Source organism: Tupaia chinensis, unplaced genomic scaffold (genome assembly GCF_000334495.1).
Source record: "Tupaia chinensis unplaced genomic scaffold, TupChi_1.0 Scaffold000132_1, whole genome shotgun sequence".
In the NCBI taxonomy this organism is placed as follows: domain Eukaryota; kingdom Metazoa; phylum Chordata; class Mammalia; order Scandentia; family Tupaiidae; genus Tupaia; species Tupaia belangeri.
Genome location: NW_006159601.1, coordinates 1,990,158 through 1,997,803, shown reverse-complemented (window position 1 = coordinate 1,997,803; position 7,646 = coordinate 1,990,158). Strand labels below are relative to the sequence as shown.

At 38.6% G+C, this 7,646-nt stretch overlaps 1 long non-coding RNA gene across 1 annotated transcript in view; it reads right to left on the bottom strand.

Annotated features, from left to right (window-relative positions):
• Positions 1-970: 970 nt before the first annotated feature.
• The window catches only part of LOC106734515 (uncharacterized), a 12,611-nt gene continuing 5,935 nt past the window's right edge, over positions 971-7,646 (bottom strand). The window contains exon 3 of the long non-coding RNA XR_001370112.2: positions 971-1,169. This is a non-coding gene — a long non-coding RNA (uncharacterized LOC106734515). The remainder of the gene's footprint in view (positions 1,170-7,646) is intronic.

Sequence of the window (7,646 nt, the reverse complement as noted above, 5' to 3'; positions counted from 1 at the left end):
CAGGTCCAGGACTTGAACCTTAGTTGGCCATGTGAGAGTCCAGTGCCTCAACCACCACACCACATACTGGCCCCTCACTTAATGATTCTAATGCTCAGCCTAGTTGGAGAATCACTGGTCTGAGTGATCTCCTTAGTCCCTTTCTGACCAAATTACCCATTTGGGGGATTAAATCTCTGAGTATTACCAGAAGGACAGGGTGTTATGGAATGTTTAAGAAATGTTTAATCAAAACCATCTATGGTGGGGTAGGCAATGGTAATGGAATGCCCCATGATGCTGAAGCCACATGGGAAGGTCCTGGGTTTGTATCCTGGGGTCTCCCTGTACATACCAGGGCACGTGCATGTGACCATGTACTGGATGACTGGGGCTGGGGGTGAATTGCACTGAGGACTCTGTTGATAATGCTTTTCTCTGAGAGAGAGAGAGAGAGACTTGTGGAAAAAAAATACAACTTTAAAAAATTTTAACTGAGATTAGGGACAGAGACCAGGAGAATTATCTGGGGAATGTGGCAATACTGGTTTTATTTGATAAGTTATAAGAGAAGATTTATAATGATTAGTAAGAGACATCTTATGATAAATACTCACTCATTGCTTTTTGACTGCTCAGCACTCATTTCCTGACTTTTGAAAAAGATACCTTTTTTTTTTCCCCCATTTGTTAGAGGGTGTATGTACTGGCCAGAGAGAGAGATGGAGAGACAAGAAGAGGGAAAAGAAGAAAGCACCTCCCAATGGAGCTTTGTCATGCCACAATCCCTTCTCCTCCATTTCTCCATCTTGTCAGGATTCTGGGCACGCACACACATGCGCTGGGATATTTTTTTTTTTTCCCGCTGGGATATTTTTCAAGCCACTGATCTGGTACTCAGACAGCACTGTCAGTCATGTGGGACCCAGCTCCTTTAACCACCAGGCCACAGGGCTTACCCTGAAAAAGTTACCTGGATATTCCTCTAATAAACTACTTCATTCTCAGCTCTTCATCCATGTGTTTTTGGTGGGTTTGAATCCATCTTGCTCCTGACCTCAGTGTAGGTATGAGACCAAGCTAGGTTAAAGAGACTCAAACACAGGATTTTTGATGGCTTAGTTGCTTATCTGGGACACTGTCATGCTGGTGCTCCTGGCAGTCCTGTGTCTTGATTGCAGGGGAGAAACCTATACATGGTAGAAAAATTGAGGCCAACATATGGAGGACAGATAATATAAATAAACCTTTAAGAACACAAACAATACGGTTTCGAACACTGATGGTTCTTATTACATCAAGATTGAATTTTTGTCAAAAAATGACACCATGGATATATTTAATAAAAGTCTGACAGAATATGAGAAGATATTTGTAATTTCAGAACAAAGAGAGAGAGCAACAGCTTCTAGAATATGCAAGAAAATCCTGTAAATTGAGGAGAAAAAGATCATACGTGGATACTTGATACGAATAGATTTACAGAGAAGGAAACTCTGAAAGCCTAACAAACCTATGATGAGCTCTCAAAATCATGCTAAGAAAAGTTTAAATTAAGACAATTAAATATTACTTTATACTCATTACACTGGAATAAATTGGGAAGCTGGTTATCACCAAGGGTTGAAAGGAATGTGTGGATACAGGACCCTCCATGTATAGCTGGTAGGACTGTTGACCACTGCAGTTTTTTGAGGACAATTGGAGACACCTTTGTCAAATCTGTTCTAAACCAATCACAAGTTTAGTGACCCACTAATGCTGCTCCAACACCTGCATACCAGTAGATTTCTGTCTCAGGTTCACAAAAGGACATATGTCAGAGATTTTCACAGAAATATTGCCTGTGGTGGCAGAGAATTGGAGGCTGCATCACAGGGAGAAGGAGCGAGGAAACTATAGTAGTTCTATACCACGGTCATCAGTCGCATATTGGTGCTGGAGAAATTATGATGCCTTTTTGCATAGGAAAAAAATACATCATGCTGTTTCAGACAACCCAATAAAATGGAGAAAGAGACATATACATAAAGTGATAAAAAAGAAAACAGAATAAGATCTATAACCAAGTATCACCTGCACAAATTAAAAATACATGCATACAAAAACCATACATATCTTGAAAGAACATATGCAATATATATAGATAGATATAGATATACACACACATACTTTATATACATATACGTATGTGTATATAATATATTATGTACATGTGTGTACGTGTTTGATATATTAAGATGGGTGCCCAAAAAACATCTCTGTTCCTAAAGATGTTAAAAAAACATGTAAATAAATAAATATTGGATAATTTTGACAGGTACAAAGAGGGAAAAACAAAAATCCAAGTGCTCAGAAAACAAATAACAAGAGTAATTTACTTTCTGTAGGTTGGTGAGGGAAGACTTCCCTGAGTTACTCAGATACATTTAGCTGGGGCATGACTATGGAAAGTATTTAAGCACATAGTCTGGGGAGACCAACTGGATAGAAGAAAAGCCATGAGAAAAGCTGTGAGGGAGAAAAGAGCTAGATATTTAAGGAACTAAATGTAGCGTGTGACAGTGAACCCAGAAGACAACATCTCTTTCCTTGAAAGTTTTGGAGTTGGGGAATGGTGTGGGTGAAGGTGGGGAATCAAAATCAATAGCCAGAGCAGGGTTGGACTCAGGACTTGTGTGCCCTAGCAGTCAGCACAGTGTTAATACCATGTAATTACCCGGAGCTGTAAAATCCACTCTTCTCAGTTAGCACAGTCATTATAAGGAGAAAGGAAGACATTTTCCAGGTAAATCTCCTTTCAGGTTTGCAGCAACCAGAATGCATTTGGAAAAAATAGGTCTGCGATTTTAATGTGAGGCCCCCAAGTGGAATTTATACTTTTACCTGCCTCTGATGTACTGCTTTAAACTCCTTCTAAATCAATAGGTTAAAAAAAATAGGGGCCGTATGGATAAGAAGATCCAACAGGCCTTGTTCTATTCACTGCGGCCTCACTTTGATGCCTGATGCTCGGAGGATGTGCAATTTTATCTACAGGGTAGATAAATACATATACTCCCTTTTAAAATAGAATTTTGAATGAAAAGGCCACAATGTAATATGGCTAGATACTGACTATACCCCCTGTTTCTCTCTGACTCTCACACATAAATGTGAATGCTAAAGCTATAGAGAAAAGTAAAAAGCGGAAATAAATAAAGGTAAGAGAAAGTTTTTTTATCCATGGATGTTTTACATATATATTATCAATATATATAAAATGACTATTGATATTTGGGTATAATATATATATTATATATTTTATATATATGTATGTGTGTGTGTACATATATATATATAATATATATATATATATATAATGCAAAGTTCTGTAAGTTTTCTTATTTTCTATATTTTTCTTTCTATTAATAATTTCTAATTTCCTGTATTTACTAGTATAGAAGAATATATGCTATTATAGTATTTACTAAATATATCATTTTTATAATTTCTGCTTTTCTGACTTTTCACACAATTTTTTCTCTTTTTTCTTTATTTTTGTGAAATTTGTTAGAAGGCATATGTACTCAATGGAGAAAGACAGAGGGAAAGTGAGAAGCACCCCCATGAAGCATGGTCATGCTGCACTCCCTTGTCCTCCATCTTTCCATCCATTTGGGACTTGGGGTATGCATGTATACATTTCCAGTGTGTTTTTGAAGGACTAGAACCATGCAGCAGCTGCCCATATGGGATCCAGCTGCTTTATCCACTAAGCCACACACTGGCCCACACTGTAACTCTCTTTAATATGACTTTTTTTTTTCAATTGAAAAAGTCATTTACAAAGGGAAGAAAAATTACCACTGGGGGCTGCATGTAGATAAGATGTAAAACTGGACACTCTCTGATATTGATCCATATGGGAAATTTTTAGGATTGTATCTAGATATCTCCCTAAATATGCAGGGTACACATGTGCCCATAATCTGGGACTGGCTGGGGATGGATTGCAGTATCAAAACCCTATTGGGATTTCTGTCTATCTGTCTCTCTCACTTACAGAAGAAATAAATAAACTTGGAAAAATATTATCTCCTTTTAGGGAATGTGTCATATGTATATGCTTTTGATGGTTAATAGTTATACATACTATATACACACATATATACAGTAGATTACATATATGTGTGTATATATATATATATATATATGTATATACATGTGTGTATAAATATATATCTCAAAAGGCCTATGTTTGACTATGCAGAAATAGACCTGAAACCAAGTCTTAGGTGGAGTGTAAAGCTATAATTTCTGTGCAGGTATAAATAACAAGAAATGTGCATTTGGAGGGACTGAGGTCTTGGGGGAAGAGATGAGCCTGAGCAAAGTGATGTCAGGAAGAACCCCAGAGGACAAATGACCACTGGGAAATTTACCCTAATAGGGAAATAGTTGTTGTCAATTACTGAGAATAGCAATGTCTAATTTTTCATGTTAACTTCTGGTATGAAACATTTACCGTGGGGCAGGACATTTGCTCAGGGCTGGAGTTACCGTATGAAAAAGAAATGCAAGACCTCTGTTTTTGTGGATATTTTTTTGTCTTAGGAGAGGAGGAATGGTAATAACTGGTATTTATATAGTATTAAATATGTGCCAAACAGTATTCTCAGTGCTTTACATATATTAGCTTCTTTAATCCTCATGACTTAAGAGTATTTTTTTTTTATTTTACAGATGCTAAACTGAAGCACAAAGAAATTAAATAAGTTGCTCAAGATCATTCAGCCATCCATGACAAGGTTAGGATTACAAACCATGTAGTCTGACTCAAGGATTAGCAAAGAAATGAATTATAGATGATAATGAATGGTCGAAAAGGTATATACAAGATTATTTTAATGGAAAAACTAGGCAGGACCTACTTTATAAAATAATTATTTTATTTAACTTCATTTATTTTTATTATTATTTTTTAATTTGACCAGAGAGAGACAGAGAAAGAGAGAGAGGAGAAAAGTGAGAAAGCAAGCTGCCAGGTCTGAGACTTAAACCATGGTCAGCCATGTGGAAGTCCAATGTCTTTACTACCATGCCACCTGCCAGCTCAGATCTACTTTTGAGAGATTAGTTGTAGAAGATCTTTCTCAGGAGGTAAAACCTAAATGATAACAAAGCCATTTCTAAACTAAGGGGAATATGTCTCCATTATCCCCAAACATGACAGTTGGTTAGCCTTGGGGGTAATGGACTTAAACTGAATAGAGAGGGCAATATCTAAAGATCCCCAAATAAAGGGTGACCTAAGGGATGGAGATGACGCTTACCAGGACTAGACTTGAGACATACTCATTTCCTCCAAAACACAGTAAAGTAATGCTCAAATCAAGAGACCCTGGGTAGTACTTACATGGACAGAATAGGCAAGGGCAAATCAGGTAATAGACGCTAAGGTTACACACTACAGAAGGAGATGAAAGAAAAAGTAAAGTTGTAATTCCTTCCCTCACCCACTCTCCTCAAAGAATTGCCTTATATCCTCCAGCCAGATTCCTAATAGGCATTATTACAAATTGGCACAATATAAAGTACTGCAGAATTAACCAGATTTCAGTTCCAAATCCAGGCCTAGAATATACAACAAGTTTTTTTAAAAGCAAGAAAATGAGCCTATTTTTAACAGAGGGACAGGAATAGTAACATTGCCCATTCATGAATGATTGTTGCTAAATGGAAAATTATTCTAACAACTCTTATTATTTAAAAATCATCAGGACTAAATAGCTAGTGAGACGAAGTTTCAGCTGTCCAAGTGAAATGCACTCCAAACTATTGCCTTGGATTTTCTGGCTGTGAAAAAAGCCGAACAAAGCTTTAGGTAGATTTGATGTGTTTGCAGATGCTGTCCCTGCTGTGTCTGAAAGAGCTCCTACTCTTGGTGAACAAAACCTGGTGAAATCTACTGGCCCTTTACTGCTAGAAAGAAGATATTCTTAGAGCTCCAAAGGGCTTTCCCTCATGTATGGAGACACTGCAGGCTTCTTCATGCCTTTCCCGTTTCTCTTCTTTCTGCCCACCCTTTGAATATTCATAGCTCCTCAGTGGTCTGAATTAGATTGTACTAATGTGGCTATATACATGTATATATACATGCTTTTCATTGAAATATTTTCTTTAATTTTTACAGTAATTCATTTATATTCTCTATTTGTTGCTGGATTACAAATGATTTCAAAACTGAGAGGCTTAGAAAATAAGTGGTCTAACCTTGGTGGTGCTTATGGCACTGCAGTGCTAGAAGCCATAAAGCCAGTCAAGAATTCAGATCCCAAATTGACCTGAAACTATACATGCTTTTAATTGAAATATTTTCTTTAATTTTTACAGTAATTCATTTATATTCTCTATTTGTTGCTGGATTACAAATGATTTCAAAACTGAGAGGCTTAGAAAATAAGTGGTCTAACCTTGGTGGTGCTTATGGCACTGCAGTGCTAGAAGCCATAAAGCCAGTCAAGAATTCAGATCCCAAATTGACCTGAAACATACATGCATACTTGGGTACATACATACATGCCCAAGATTCTGATGAACTACCCAAGCTGGGCAGTTCTGGCTCAGGGCCTTTTCGAAGTTTGCAGTCCAAATGTTGGCTGGGGCCCAGTCATCTAAAAGCTCGACTGTGGCTGGAGGATCCATTTGATGGATAAAGCTGTTGGAAAAAGGCCTTGGTTCCTAATTTCCCTCATAATGTGGGCCTCTCTCTAGAGCTGTTTGAAATGTCCTGATGATCAATACAAGAGAGAGTAAAACAGAAGCCACAATGTCTTTTAGGACCTAGCCTCAGAAGTTAAACAGTATCGGGAACCAGCAGTTAGCATAATGGCCATGTCGCTGGACTCCCACGTAGGCGACCGCGGTTTGCGTCCCGGACCTGGTGGCTTAGAACTTACGCTGGGCACGTGCGCGTGTGTGCCCAAGATCCCGAGAGGAGAATGGAGGAGAAGGGTGGGCCACCCCCCCCCGGGGGGGGGGGCATGATTTCTCGCTTTCTGTCTCTATGTCTCTCTCTGTCTGTCTGGCGAGCGCACACACCCTACAGCAAAAACCTCTCCCAAAAAAAAGAAGTTAAACAGTATCCTTTTCACCATATCTTACTGATTGCATAAGTCAGCTCTGGTCAATGTAGGAAGGGAGCATCGAGGGTATATAAATTATGAAGATCATCACGGATGGAGGCTGACTACCACGCCAGCAAATGTTGTGCACTTAGACCCTGATTTAAAGATACAGAAGAATTGGGACCAGCAGATCTCGTAATGGTTACATTGCTGGACTCCTACATAGTTGACTGTGGCTGAGTCCTGGACCTGGGAGCTTAAAACTCACACTGGGTGTGTGTGCATGTGTGCTCAAGATCCCAAGAGGAGGATGGAGGAAAAGATACAGAAGTGTTAAGAAATCAAACCGGTAAACTGATCTACCTAAAATAATTGGTAGCACATTTCTTTCTTTTTTTTTTCTTTTCTTTTTTTTGGAGAGGTTTTTGCTATAGTGTGCGTGCGCTTGCCAGAAAGACAGAGAGAGACAGAGAGACAGAAAGTGAGAAATCATCCCCCAGGGGGATGGCTACACTGCAATCCCTTCTCCTCCATTCTCCTCTCGGGATCTTGGGCACA